This window comes from Pseudophryne corroboree, chromosome 3 (genome assembly GCF_028390025.1).
Source record: "Pseudophryne corroboree isolate aPseCor3 chromosome 3, aPseCor3.hap2, whole genome shotgun sequence".
In the NCBI taxonomy this organism is placed as follows: domain Eukaryota; kingdom Metazoa; phylum Chordata; class Amphibia; order Anura; family Myobatrachidae; genus Pseudophryne; species Pseudophryne corroboree.
In genome coordinates this window covers 138,854,691-138,870,054 of record NC_086446.1, presented here as the reverse complement: position 1 = coordinate 138,870,054, position 15,364 = coordinate 138,854,691, and positions in this window count along the sequence as shown.

Here is a 15,364-nt window from a genome sequence, read left to right as displayed (position 1 = left end):
GCGTGTGTGTCAGGTGCTGTGTGTGTGTGTGTGTCAGGTGCTGCCTGTCTGCGTGTGTGTCAGGTGCTGTGTGTGTGTGTGTGTGTCAGGTGCTGCATGTCTGTGTGTCAGGTGCTGTGTGTGTCAGGTGCTGCATGTCTGTGTGTCAGGTGCTGCATGTGTGTGTGTGTGTGTGTGTCAGGTGCTGTGTGTGTGTGTCAGGTGCTGCGTGTGTGTGTGTGTGTGTGTCAGGTGCTGCGTGTGTGTCAGGTGCTGCGTGTCTGCGTGTGTCAGGTTCTGCGTGTGTGTGTGTCAGGTGCTGCGTGTCTTCGTGTGTGTGTCAGGTGCTGCATGTCTGCGTGTTTGTGTGTCAGGTGCTGTGTGTGTGTCAGGTGCTGCGTGTCTGTCAGATGCTGCGTGTCTGCGTGTGTGTCAGATGCTGCGTGTGAGTGCGTGTGTCAGGTGCATGAGTGTGAGTGTCAGGTGCGTGTGAGTGTGTGTCAGGTGCTGCGTGTGCGTGTGTGTCAGGTGCTGCGTGTGCGTGAGGTGCTGCGTGTGCGTGTGTGTCAGGTGCGTGAGTGTGCGTGTGTGTCAGGTGCGTGAGTGTGCGTGTGCGTCAGGTGCGTGAGTGTGTGTGTGTGTGTGTCAGGTGCGTGAGTGTGTGTGTGTCAGGTGCGTGAGTGTGTGTGTGTCAGGCGCTGCGTGTCTGTGTGTGTCAGGCGCTGCGTGTCTGTGTGTGTCAGGCGCTGCGTGTCTGTGTGTGTCAGGCGCTGCGTGTCTGTGTGTGTGTCAGGCGCTGCGTGTGAGTGTGTGCGTGTGTGTCAGGTCCGTGTGAGTGTCAGGTGCAGCGTCTGTGTGTGTGTCAGGTGCTGCGTGTGTGTCAGGTGCTGCGTGTGTGCGTGTGTGTCAGGCGCTGCATATGCGTGTGTCAGGCGCTGCATGTGCGTGTGTCAGGCGCTGCATGTCTGTGTGTGTCAGGCGCTGCGTGTCTGGGGAAGGTGGCCGGACACACAGCAGGGAGGGGGGTGGCCGGACACACAGCAGGGAGGGGGGGTGGCCGGACACACAGCGGGGGGGGGGGGTAGGGGTGGCGGCCGGACACACAGCAGGGGGGGAAGGGGGGGGGCGGACACACAGCAGGGAGGAGGAGGAGGAGGGGGGGTGGCTGGACACACAGCAGGGAGGGGGGGGGTGACCGGACACACGGCAGGGAGGGAAGGGGGTAGGGGGTGGCCGGACACAGCAAGAGGAGGGGGGGTGGCCGGACACACAGCAGGGGAGGGGAGGGTGGCCGGACACACAGCAAGGAGGGGGGGTGGCTGGACACACAGCAGGGAGGGGGGGGTGATGGGACACACGGCAGGGAGGGGAGGGGGTGGCCGGACACAGCAGGGAGGAGGGGGGGGTGGCCGGACACAGCAGGGAGGAGGGGGGGGGTGGCCGGACACACGGCAGGGGAAGGGAGGGTGGCTGGACACACGGCGGGGGGGGGGGGTGGCTGGACACACGGCGGGGGGGGGGGTGGCTGGACACACGGCGGGGGGGGGGGGGCTGGACACACGGCGGGGGTGGGGTGGCTGGACACACGGCGGGGGTGGGGGGGGAAACACGGTGGGGGGGGAAACACGGCGGGGGGGGGTGGCTGGACACACGGTGGGGGGGGGTGGCTGGACACACAGCAGGGAGGGGAGGGTGACCGGACACACGGAAGGGAGGAGGAGGGTGACCGGACACACGGAAGGGAGGAGGAGGTGTGGCCGGACACACAGCAGGGGGGGGCGGACACAGCGGGAGGAGGGGGGTTGGCCGAACACACAGCACGGGAGGGAAGGGTGGCTGGACACACAGCAGGGAGGGCGGGGGGACGGACACACAGCAGGGAGGGCGGCGGGGGAGGACACACAGCAGGGAGGGCGGCGGGGGGGGGAAACACAGCAGGGAGGGCGGCGGGGGGGGACACACAGCAGGGAGGGCAGGGGGTATGGAAGGACACACAGCAGGGCGGACAGGCACATAACAGGGAGGGCTGGGGGGGGGGCGGACGGACACACAGCAGGGAGGGGGGGACTAACGGACACACTGCAGGGCGGGGGGGGGGACGGACACACCCGACACACTGCGGGGGGGGACACACTGCAGGGAGGGCGAGGGGAGGGGAGTCGGACACACAGCAGGGAGGGCGAGGGGGTGGGGGACGACGGACACACAGCAGGGAGGGAGGGGAGGACTGGTGACCATAGAGACCTTGATAAATATCGCATACTGCAGGGAGGGAGGGCCGGACACAGCAGGAGGAGAAGGAGGGAGGAGTGGCCGGACACAGCTGCCCGAGACGGCTCCTACTGCCAGCCGCACCACAGACGCGGGGAGGAGACGCAGGCAGCAACCGGGGAAGGTCCGGCGGGCGGCCGGGCACACAGCGGGAGGGAGTGCGGACAAGCGGGGGAGAAGTGGAAGCTGGGTACACAGCGGTGGGCTGCCTGACAGAACTCACCCAGTGCTACGCAGCTCCGGCGAGCTCCTCCCGCTTCATGGACCTCAGTGAACTCACGCGCCGGGAACCGCTGGCTGTCCTCCTGCAGCTCCACGTGACTCCTTCCCACTCTGTCTCCTCGTGCCCAACTGCCAGAGCTACTCTCTGTACACCCCCTGCTGGCGGCCACTGCGCAGCCGCAACAAATTGAAAAGCCCTATCTTTATAATGGGGCATATTTTACTTATTTAAAAAAAAACTGTAACTTCCTGAAAAACCTTAACCCCAAAAGGCACTACACTGGGACATACTCTATCTAGTAAAACAAACCCCAAGTCTTAATTCGTCCTCTATCCTGAGTTATGCCTTCCCAAAAAAATCCTCATTCACTCTATGGGAATACGGTGTCAAAAAGCCACAGAGGGAGATGGGATCCGGTCCTGGAGCACTGAGCCAGCCTTAGGAGGCATCGGATGGGTAAGAAATGGCGTCCAGATACCCGGATCGTGACAAAAGTGATACGCTGTTCAGCAACTGCTCTCTTGATCTCGCTTTTATGAGATCGCCCAAGTACGGGATAATTGTGACACCTTGCTTGCACAGGAGCACCATCATTTCCGCCATTACCTTGGTGAAAATTCTCAGGGCCATGGAGAGACCAAACAGCAACGTCTGAAATTGGCAATGACAGTCCTGTACCGCAAATCTGAGGTACGCCTGATGAGGTGGATAAATGGGGACATGAAGGTATGCATCCTGTACACAAATGCGGACAACAGGTGTCAAGCCGTGTGTTGCCTTTGTCAAGCTGTAATAAGTAGGGATAAGGACGTTAACCACCGCGGAACATCCTCCCTTATACGACACCTGCAGCGCATTCATCATAAGTCAGTGACAAGTTCAAAAACTTTGGATGACAGCGGAAGCAGTCCACTGACCACTAAATCCCTTCCTCTTGTAACCAAGCTCCTGCAAACCACACCACCAACTCCCTCAGTGTCAATTTCCTCCTTAGACAGGAGAGCCAATAGTCCTGCAGGCCATGTCACTGGCAAGTCTGACGAGTCCTCTCCTGCCTGGGATTCCTCCGATGCATCCTTGAGTGTAACGCCTACTGCTGCTGGCGCTGCTGTTGTTGCTGCTGGGAGTCGATCGTCATCCCAGAGGGGAAGTCGGAAGACCACTTGTACTACTTCCAGTAAGCAATTGACTGTCCAACAGTCCTTTGCGAGGAAGATGAAATATCACAGCAGTCATCCTGCTGCAAAGCGGATAACTCAGGTCTTGTCAGCCTGGGTGGTGAGAAACATGGTTCCGGTATCCATCGTTAATTTACAGGCAACTAGAGACTTGATTGAGGTACTGTGTCCCCGGTACCAAATACCCTCTAGGTTCCATTTCTCTAAGCAGGCGATACCGAAAATGTACACAGACCTCAGAAAAAGAGTCACCAGTGTCCTAAAAAATGCAGTTGTACCCAATGTCCACTTGTCTGTGGTTAAGTGGAGCAGGGCAGACTCAGGACTATATGACTGTGACAGCCCACTGGGTAGATGTATTGCCCCCCGCAGCAAGAACAGCAGCGGCGGCACCAGTAGCAGCATCTCGCAATTGCCAACTCGTTCCTAGGCAGGCTACGCTTTGTATCACCGCTTTCCATAAGAGGCACACAGCTGACAACCTCTTACGGAAACTGAGGAACATCATCGCAGAATGGCTTACCCCAATTGGACTCTCCTGGGGATTTGTGACATCGGACAACGCCACCAATATTGTGCGTGCATTACATCTGGGCAAATTCCAGCACGTCCCATGTTTTGCACATACATTTAATTTGGTGGTGCAGAATTATTTAAAAAACAACAGGGGCGTGCAAGAGATGCTGTCGGTGGCCCGAAGAATTGCGGGCCACTTTCTGCCTTCAGCCACCGCATGTCGAAGACTGGAGCACCACCAAACATTCCTGAACCTGTCCTGCCATCATCTGAAGCAAGAGGTGGTAACGAGGTGGAATTCAACCCTCTATATGCTTCAGAGGATGGAGGAGCAGCAAAAGGCCATTCAAGCCTATACATCTGCCCACGAAATAGGCAAAGGAGGGGGAATGCACCTGACTCAAGCGCAGTGGAGAATGATTTCAACGTTGTGCAAGGTTCTGCAACCCTTTGAACTTGCCACACGTGAAGTCAGTTCAGACACTGCCAGCCTGAGTCAGGTCATTCCCCTCATCAGGCTTTTGCAGAAGAAGCTGGAGACATTGAAGGAGGAGCTAAAACAGAGCGATTCCACTAGGCATGTGGGACTTGTGGATGGAGCCCTTAATTCGCTTAACCAGGATTCAATCTGTTGAAATCAGAGCACTACATTTTGGCCACCGTGCTCGATCCTAGATTTAAAACCTACATTGTATCTCTCTTTCCGGCAGACACAAGTCTGCAGAGGTTCAAAGACCTGCTGGTGAGAAAATTGTCAAGTCAAGCGGAACGTGACCCGTCAACAGCTCCTCCTTCACATTCTCCCGCAACTGGGGGTGCGAGGAAAAGGCTAAGAATTCCGAGCCCACCCGCTGGCGGTGATGCAGGGCAGTCTGGAGTGAGTGCTGACATCTGGTCCGGACTGAAGGACCTGGCAACGATTACTGACATGTCGTCTACTGTCACTGCATATGATTCTGTCACCTTTGAAAGAATGGTGGAGAATTATATGAGTGACTGCATCCAGGTAGGCACGTCAGTATGTATACTGGCAGGAAAAAGAGGCAATTTGGAGGCCCTTGCACAAACTGGCTTTATTCTACCTAAGTTGCCCTCCCTCCAGTGTGTACTCCAAAAGAGTGTTTAGTGCAGCCGCTCACCTTGTCAGCAATCGGCGTACGAGGTTACTTCCAGAAAATGTGGAGAAGATGATGATCATCAAAATGAATTATAATCAATTCCTCCGTGGAGACATTCACCAGCAATTGCCTCCAGAAAGTACACAGGGATCTGAGATGGTGGATTCCAGTGGGGACGAATTAATAATCTGTGAGGAGGGGGATGTACACAGTGAAAGGGGTGAGGAATCGGAGGATGATGAGGTGGACATCTTGCCTCTGTAGAGCCAGTTTGTGCAAGGAGAGATTGATTGATTGATTGATTCTTTTTTGGTGGGGGCACAAACCAACCAGTCATTTCAGTCAGTCGTGTGGCAGACCCTGTCTCTGAAATGATGGGTTCATCAATGTTTTTCTTTTCAATCTAAGCCCCTGCAGTTTTCTGTAAGCATCTGCTTCGCTATGATGATCAACAAGTCACATGGGCAAACACTCAGGGCTGGAGGCGTAGATCTTAGGACCAGCTGCTACAAGCATGGCAGAGGTGTCACTATCACTGGTGACACCCAGAGAGGTGGCGAAGGAGATTGTAATGCGCAGCGCAGATAAGCAGCGCAATGGTAAAAAGGAGGCATGGTCTCATAGGTAGGGGCGTGGCCTGAATCACCATTTTGTTGCTCCGGGTATCCCGGGGGTTGGGGGCTGCACCCGGGGACCCTGTGTGTGAGTGGTGCTGGCTCCTGCACAGTGACAGAAACTGGGTGTTGCACGTAATGTCACAGTGAAACACCCATATTCTGTCACTGAAGAAGAGCCGGCACTTTGGTGTCACCCCCCTTGGCGGGTGACACTCGGGTGTGTGCCGCAACCCTGTTGTGATGCCACTGACCCATGGGAAGCTTTACGTGGCTTACCCATGTGTTAGTAGCCCCAAGCATCTTTTGTGTTAGTCCCTGAAGAAAAACTTCAAATATTGTTTACAATTTTGTAATCAATGGGCCTAATTCAGTAAGGATTGCAAATTCTGCTAAGTAACAGAATTTGCAATCCTTTGGTTCGCATGCTGGGGCCACCCATCACAGGGCATGGCCACCCAGCATGCCGCCTCCCTTCTTGACCACGCTGAAATTGCAGTCTCAGTGCAGTTCAGCGTGATCATAAAAAATGGGTTAGCCTCCTGTTGGTGCAGACTGTACGTGTGCGCAGGAAGCCGCCACCATTTTTGTGATCGCAGCGGCTGCATGTGATGTCACGCAGCCGCTCTGACCACGCCTCATGTTTCTCCGTTGCCGACCCCACTTTGTAGCCCTGCCCCTGCACCGCTCCATCTCCGACTTTGAAATGGATTGTTGCTGACCCCCCCCCCCCCCCCCCGCACCGATTGACAGTCAGAGGTGATCGCATTATCTGCGGGGTGCCACAGAAAATGCAGGCGCATGCGTATGCTCTTAGCAATTTTTGCAGTTGGATTGCTTATTGCGATTACAATCCAACCTGAATCAGGCTCTATTACCTATCACAAAGCACTGCAGGTAGTACAAAATGGGGTTAATATAGGAGAAAAACCCCCAGAGCTGTGCTCCTTAACTGTCCCTGGTGGCTAGTGGAGCGGCTGCCCAGTAATCAGTGTCCACGCCAGTGCGTACACGGCCCGCCCCCTACAGCCACGCTGGATCTCGGTATAGTGTGGGCACAGAAGCCCCTTACCTCCCTTTCATCAGCGGCCTCGTGATCCCGGAGGGCGGTGTGTGTGTGACTGACCTTAGGAAGAAACCAGAGCCTCCGCTGCAGTGACCCAGCAACCAGGGCACGGGAGTATACTGCGCCGCTGGGAGTGATGGAGCTGCAGTAAAGATGTCTATTAGACCTAGCCTGCTGCAGCCCTTGTAGATTCTTATAAAAAAAGTTCTTCTTTTCTTGTCAAAATTAATAGCTAAGAATAGGCTGCCTGAGGCAGCCCCCTGTTAAGTGGCCTGCTACTGAAGGCACCAACTACAAACTGAGCTCCCTGTTCATGGAAGCGAGGTTATAGAGCAGGGGGCGCTGAGCATCTTGGGAACAGTCAAAAGCTTTGAGCCTGTTGGTGCCTCAGATCAAGATCCTACTCTACACCCCAATGTGAATCCTTGTGGAGTCCAGTGTACCCCACAGAAGAAATGAATGTGTCACACCCATTGGCAGCAACATTAGAATAGCTGCTGATGGGCACAATTGAGAAAGGAAGGGGGGAAAACATTTGAATCCAGCACATATATGTAATTTGAATATGTAATTTGTACCTTCCTACTTTAAAATGTAATGGATGAACCTCACCCTGTGAGAACTATCTTTATGATCAAGAGATCTCATATGCAAGATAAGTATGTGTTGGCAGAGGCGCTCACTTTGCAGAGATGCTGATCGCATCTCTGGCATGTGCCGGTGCACTGCGGCACCAGCACACACACACACTTCAGACCTGATCTCCTGTTGTGTGAATATGCACAGCAGAGATCAGGTCTGAATTAGGCCCTATATACAGCTGTCAGTAAGGCAGGGATCTGCTGCTGCCAGTGAGGCAGGGATCTGCTGCTGCCAGTGAGGCAGGGATCTGCTGCTGCCAATGAGGCAGGGATCTGCTGCTGCCAGTGAGGCAGTGATCTGCTGCTGTCAGTGAGGCAGTGATCTGCTGCTGTCAGTAAGGCAGGGATGTGCTGCTATAAGTGAGGCAGGTATGTGCTGCTGTCAATGAGGCAGGGATGTGCTGCTGTCAGTGAAGCAGGGATGTGCTGCTGTCAGCAAGGCAGTGATCTGCTGCCCACTATCTCCCTATCACCCCTGCCTGAGTCACACACTTTCCCTGTCACCCCTGCCCCAGTTACCCACTATCTCCCAGTCACCGCTGCCTCAGTTAACCACTATACCTGCGACCCCTGCCTCAGTCACCCACTATACCAGTCACCACTGCTTTAGTCACCCACTATCTCTGTCACCCCTGCCTCAGTCAACCACTATCTCCATATCACCCCTGCCTCAGTCACCCACTATCCCTGTCACCCCTGCCTCAGTCACCCACTGTCACCCTATCACCCCTGCCTCAGTCACCCACTATCCCTGTCACTCCTGCCTCAGTCTCCTACTGTCCCTGTCACCCCTGCCACAGTCATCCACTATATCCCTATCACCCCTGCCTTAGTCACTGACTATCTCCCAGTCACCCCGGCCTCAGTCACCCACTATCTCCCACTCATACATGCTTCAGTCACCCACTATCTCCCAGTCATCCCTGCCTCAGTCACCTACTGACACCAGTGCAGACATTTCTGCTGCGGCCTCTCCACTCTCCAGCGTGAACGTCCTGACGACTGAGGAAATCCGCTTCCCAGTTGAGGACTCCGGGAATGAACACTGCCGATATTGCTGGCAGATGACGTTCTACCCAATTGAGGATTTTTGATACTTCCAGCTTTGCTATGCAATTTCGAGTGCCGCCTTGATGATTTGTGTACACTACCGTGGTGGCGTTGTCCGATTGTACTTGAACAGGCCTGTTCTGTACTAGAGGCAGGGCTAGAGTCAATGAATTGAACACTGCCTGCAATTCCAGAATGTTTATCGGGAGGAGAGATTCCTCCCTGGTCCACCGATGGTGAAGGGTCGTCATCACGGCCATGACCTTGGTGAATTTCCGAGGTGCCGTGGCCAAACCAGAAGGCAGGACCTGAAATCCAAAAACTAACTAGGCACAACACTGCTTAGCTTCCAACATCAGATGAGATTGGACATATCCAGTGTGATGCGGCTGATCGCATCTCTGGCATGTGCCGGTGCACTGCGGCACCTGCACACACGCACTTCAGACCTGATCTCCTGTTGTGTGAATATGCACAGCAGGGATCAGGTCTGAATTAGGCCCTATATACAGCTGTCAGTAAGGCAGGGATGTTCTGCTGCCAGTGAGGCAGGGATGTGCTGCTGGTAGTGAAGCAGTGATGTGCTGCTGTCAGCGAAGCAGTGCTGTGCTGCTGTCAGCGAGGCAGAAATGTGCTGCTGTCAGCGAGGCAGAAATGTGCTGCTGTCAGCGAGGCAGGGATGTGCTGCTGTCAGCGAGGCAGGGATGTGCTGCTGTCATTGAAGCAGGAATGTGCTGCTGCAGTGAGGCAGAGATATGCTGCCCACTATCTCCCTGTCACCCCTGCCTGAGTCACACACTTTCCCTGTCACCCCTGCCTCAGTTACCCACTATCTCCCAGTCACCGCTGCCTCAGTCAACCACAATACCTGCGATCCCTGCCTCAGTCACCCACTATACCAGTCACCCCTGCTTTAGTCACCCACTGTCACCCCTGCTTCAGTCACCCACTATCCCTATCAACCCTGCCTCAGTCACCCACTATCTCCCAGTCACCCCTGCCTCAGTCAGCCACTATCCCTGTCACCCCTGCCTCAGTCTCTTACTGTCCCTGTCACCCCTGCACAATCATCCACTATCTCCCTATCACCCCTGCCTTAGTCATTTATTATCCCATACTTACCCAACCCCTTCCTATCACCCCTCCCTCAGTAACCCACTATCTCCCAGTCACCCCGGCTTCAGTCACCCACTATCTCCCACTCATACATGCTTCAGTCACCCACTATCTCCCAATCATCCCTGCCTCAGTCACCTACTGACACCAGTGCAGACATTTCTGCTGCGGCCTCTCCACTCTCCAGCGTGAACGTCCTGACGACTGAGGAAATCCGCTTCCCAGTTGAGGACTCCGGGAATGAACACTGCCGATATTGCTGTCAGATGACATTCTACCCAATGGAGGATTTTTGATACTTCCAGCTTTGCCATGCAGTTTCGAGTGCCGCCAAGTTTCGAGTGCCGCCTTGATGATTTGTGTACACTACCGTGGTGGCGTTGTCAGATTGTACTTGAACAGGCCTGTTCTGTACTAGAGGCAGGGCCAGTGTCAATTAATTGAACACTGCCTGCAATTCCAGAATGTATATCAGGAGGAGAGATTCCTCCCTGGTTCACCGACCCTGGAGAAAGTGTTGCTCCAACACCGTGGCCCAGCCCAAAAGACTGGCATCCATTGTCAGGAGGACACAGCTGGAGATCCAGAAGGGATGGCTCCTGCTCAACTGTTGGTCCCTAGCCACCAGCTCAGTGTCAGACGAACCTCCGGAGTCAAGGAGATCATTTGAGACATTATCCGATGAGGCAGGCCGTCCCACTTGGAGAGGATTAACCTCTGCAGAGGGCGGTAATGAAATTGAGCGTACTCTACCATATCGAAAGCCGACACCATGAGGTCTAGTACTTGCATCGCCGTGTGTATCAACACTCTTGGGCGAGAGAGAAAGATACTGTCCTGAATTTTCAGGACTTTCTCTGGAGACAGAAACAATTGTTGGCTGTGTGTGTCCAGCAGTGCCCCTAGGTGCACCATGTTCCGAGCAGGGACCAGCGAGGACTTTTTTCAGTTGATGAGCCACCCGTGGACTTGTAGGAATTGGACCGCCAGTTCCAGATAACTGTGGAGAACCTCTTGGGAGTTCACCAGGATCAGCAAGTCGTCCAGATTTGGCAGGATCCTGATTCTCTGATGGTGAAGGGTCGTCATCACGGCCATGACCTTGGTAAATATCCGAGGTGCCATGGCCAAACCAGAAGGCAGGACTTGAAATCCAAAAACAAACCAGGCACAACACTGCTTAGCTTCCATCATCAGATGAGATTGGACATATCCAGTGTGATGCGGCTGTAGATGATTTTTGCTGTTTCTAACTTCAACATCAATGAATAAGTTTCAAAATAGTATGCATCAAGAGAACGGTGTTGGTAGTATAAAACTACCTACAGCACCTGGTATTCCCAGGTGGTCTCACATCCAAGAACAAACCAGGCCTAAAATCAGGTGATATTGGGCATATACAGTGTGGTGTGGCTGTAGATGAGCTTAGTGGTTTCTGTTAGAGTTCTTCTACTTCTAACTACTCGTACATAAATTAATAAGCGGACGATTTATTAAACCTGGTGAAATGATAATTTGCATGGTGATAAAGTACCAGCCAATCAGCTCCTAATTGCCATGTCACAGGCTGGGTTTGAAAAATGACAGTTAGGAGCAGACTGACTTGTACTTTATCACCTTGCACTTTATCAGTTCACTGAACTAATCTCCTCTTGCGCTATAAATAGTATGATATGGCTCAAAGTTCAATAAAAACAAATAAATAATTTCATATATTCTATATTTTTTATTACATATAAATATATATATATATATATATATATATATATATATATATATATATATATATATATACATACTTTACAATAAACTATTAGACCGGTCAAATAAAATCACTAACAATATATTTGCATAGCTATAGGACGTGGATCTTAGATAAACTCTGTGCACAGAGAAATTTTCAAAAATAAAAATCAGTCCATATATTGGATTAAAAAATCAATTTACCAGCTGTAATTCGCACCCATGTAGTAGATAACATATTTATAAGTTGTTATATATTGGAATTCCTCAATATGCTGCCACTTGGCAAAGGAGATGATATTGTGCAAAATAACCGCTCCACACTGGAGCCTTACGTGTAGCTTGCACCAGTTGTTATAACACGGGAGAGTCATTGGACCCTTATACCAGCCTTATTTGCAGCCCCAAAATATACCATCATCTAGCGGTAATATCCGTGGACTAAACGGAGATCGGGAGAACACAACCGTGATTGTGGTGTCTGCATACGGCACTTGGAGGCGTGGACTCATAAAGCTTGGAAGTCGGGTAATTATTCAGCACAGCAGGCGCCAGTGAAGCGCCGTTCCCGCAGCCCGAGACCGTCTCTTCTGTCATTGGACTCTCCCGTGTTATAACAACTGGTGCAAGCTACACGTAAGGCTCCAGTGTGGAGCGGTTATTTTGCACAATATCATCTCCTTTGCCTAGTGGCAGCATATTGAGGAATTCCAATATATAACAACTTATAAATATGTTTTCTCTGACGTCCTAGTGGATGCTGGGACTCCATAAGGACCATGGGGAATAGCGGCTCCGCAGGAGACAGGGCACAAAATAAAAGCTTAAGGATCAGGTGGTGTGCACTGGCTCCTCCCCCTATGACCCTCCTCCAAGCCTCAGTTAGATTTTTGTGCCCGGCCGAGAAGGGTGCAATCTAGGTGGCTCTCCTGAGCTGCTTAGAATAAAAGTTTAGTTAGGTTTTTTTTTTTATTTTCAGTGAGTCCTGCTGGCAACAGGCTCACTGCATCGTGGGACTAAGGGGAGAAGAAACGGACTCACCTGAGTGCAGAGTGGATCGGGTTTCTTAGGCTACTGGACACTAGCTCCAGAGGGACGATCACAGGTTCAGCCTGGATGGGTCACCGGAGCCGCGCCGCCGTCCCCCTTACAGAGCCAGAAGAGACGAAGAGGTCCGGTGAAATCGGCGGCAGAAGACATCCTGTCTTCAGACTAAGGTAGCGCACAGCACCGCAGCTGTGCGCCATTGCTCTCAGCACACTTCACACTCCGGTCACTGAGGGTGCAGGGCGCTGGGGGGGAGCGCCCTGAGACGCAATATAACAGAATACCTTAGGTGGCAAAACAGAATACATCACATATAGCTCCTGGGCTATATGGATGTATTTTAATCCCCTGCCATTTTACACAAAAAAGCGGGAGATAAGGACGTCGTGAAGGGGCGGAGCCTATCTCCTCAGCACACAAGCGCCATTTTCCCTCACAGCTCCGCTGGAAGGACGGCTCCCTGACTCTCCCCTGCAGTCCTGCTTCAGAATCAGGGTAAAAAAGAGAAGGGGGGGCATTTTTGGCAGCAAATAACAATAATTAACAGCAGCTATAAGGGAATAACACTTATATAAGGTTATCCCTGTATATATATATAGCGCTGGGTGTGTGCTGGCAGACTCTCCCTCTGTCTCTCCAAAGGGCTAAGTGGGGTCCTGTCCTCTATCAGAGCATTCCCGGTGTGTGTGTGCTGTGTGTCGGTACGCGTGTGTCGACATGTATGAGGAGGAAAATTATGTGGTGGCGGAGCAGTTGCCTGCGTTGGTGATGTCACCCCCTAGGGAGTCGACACCTGACTGGATGATTGTATTTAAACAATTAAGTGATAATGTCAGCAATTTGCAAAAAACTGTTGACGACATGAGACAGCCGGCAAATCAGTTAGTGCCTGTCCAGGCGTCTCAGACACCGTCAGGGGCGCTGAAACGCCCGTTACCTCAGTGGGTCGACACAGACCCTGACACAGATACTGAGTCTAGTGTCGACGGTGACGAGACAAACGTAATGTCCAGTAGGGCCACACGTTACATGATCACGGCAATGAAAGAGGCATTGAACCTTTCTGACACTACAAGTACCACAAAGAAGGGTATTATGTGGGGTGAGAAAAAACTACCAATATTTTTTCCTGAGTCAGAGGAAATAAATGAGGTGTGTGAAAAAGCGTGGGTTTCTCCCGATAAAAAACAGCTAATTTCTAAAAAATTATTAGCATTATATCCTTTCCCGCCAGAGGTTAGGGCGCGTTGGGAAACACCCCCTAGGGTAGATAAGGCGCTCACACGTTTATCTAAACAAGTAGCGTTACCGTCTCCTGATACGGCTACCCTCAAAGAACCAGCTGATAGAAGGCTGGAAAATATCCTAAAAAGTATATACACACATACTGGTGTTATACTGCGACCAGCAATCGCCTCAGCCTGGATGTGCAGTGCTGGAGTCGCATGGTCGGATTCCCTGACTGAGAATATTGATACCCTGGATAGGGACAATATTTTGTTAACTATAGAACATTTAAAGGATGCATTACTATATATGCGTGATGCACAGAGGGATATTTGCACCCTGGCATCAAGAGTAAGTGCTATGTCCATCTCTGCCAGAAGAGCGTTGTGGACGCGACAGTGGTCAGGGGATGCGGATTCCAAACGGCACATGGAAGTATTGCCGTATAAAGGGGAGGAGTTATTTGGGGCTGGTCTATCGGACCTGGTGGCCACGGCAACGGCTGGAAAATCCACCTTTTTACCCCAGGTCACTCCACATCAGCAGAAAAAGACACCGTCTTTTCAATCTCAGTCCTTTCGTTCCCATAAGTACAAGCGAGCAAAAGGCCACTCCTTTCTGCCCCGGGGCAGAGGAAGAGGAAAAAGACTGCACCATGCAGCCGCTTCCCAAGAGCAGAAGCCCTCCCCTGCTTCTGCCAAGTCTTCAGCATGACGCTGGGGCTTTACAAGCAGACTCAGATATGGTGGGGGCCCGTCTCAAAAATTTCAACGCGCAGTGGGCTCACTCGCAAGTGGATCCCTGGATTCTACAGGTAGTATCGCAGGGGTACAAACTGGAATTCGAGGCGTTTCCCCCTCATCGTTTCCTGAAGTCTGCTTTACCAAAGTCTCCCTCCGACAGGGAGGCAGTTCTAGAAGCCATTCACAAGCTGTATTCCCAGCAGGTGATAATCAAGGTACCCCTCCTGCAACAAGGAAAGGGGTTTTATTCCACGCTGTTTGTGGTACCGAAGCCGGACGGCTCGGTGAGACCAATTTTAAATCTGAAATCCTTGAACACTTACATAAAAAGGTTCAAATTCAAGATGGAGTCACTCAGAGCAGTGATAGCGAACCTGGAAGAAGGGGACTATATGGTGTCTCTGGACATCAAAGATGCTTATCTCCACGTCCCGATATACCCTTCTCACCAAGGGTACCTCAGGTTTGTAGTACAAAACTGTCATTATCAGTTTCAGACGCTGCCGTTTGGATTGTCCACGGCACCTCGGGTCTTTACCAAGGTAATGGCCGAAATGATGATTCTTCTACGAAGAAAAGGCATTTCAATTATCCCTTACTTGGACGATCTCCTGATAAGGGCAAGATCCAGGGAACAGTTAGAAGTCGGAGTAGCACTATCTCAGGTAGTGTTACGTCAGCACGGGTGGATTCTAAATATTCCAAAATCGCAGCTGATTCCAACGACACGTCTACTGTTCCTAGGAATGATTCTGGACACAGTCCAGAAGAAGGTGTTTCTCCCGGAGGAGAAGGCCAGGGAGTTATCCGAGCTAGTCAGGAACCTCCTAAA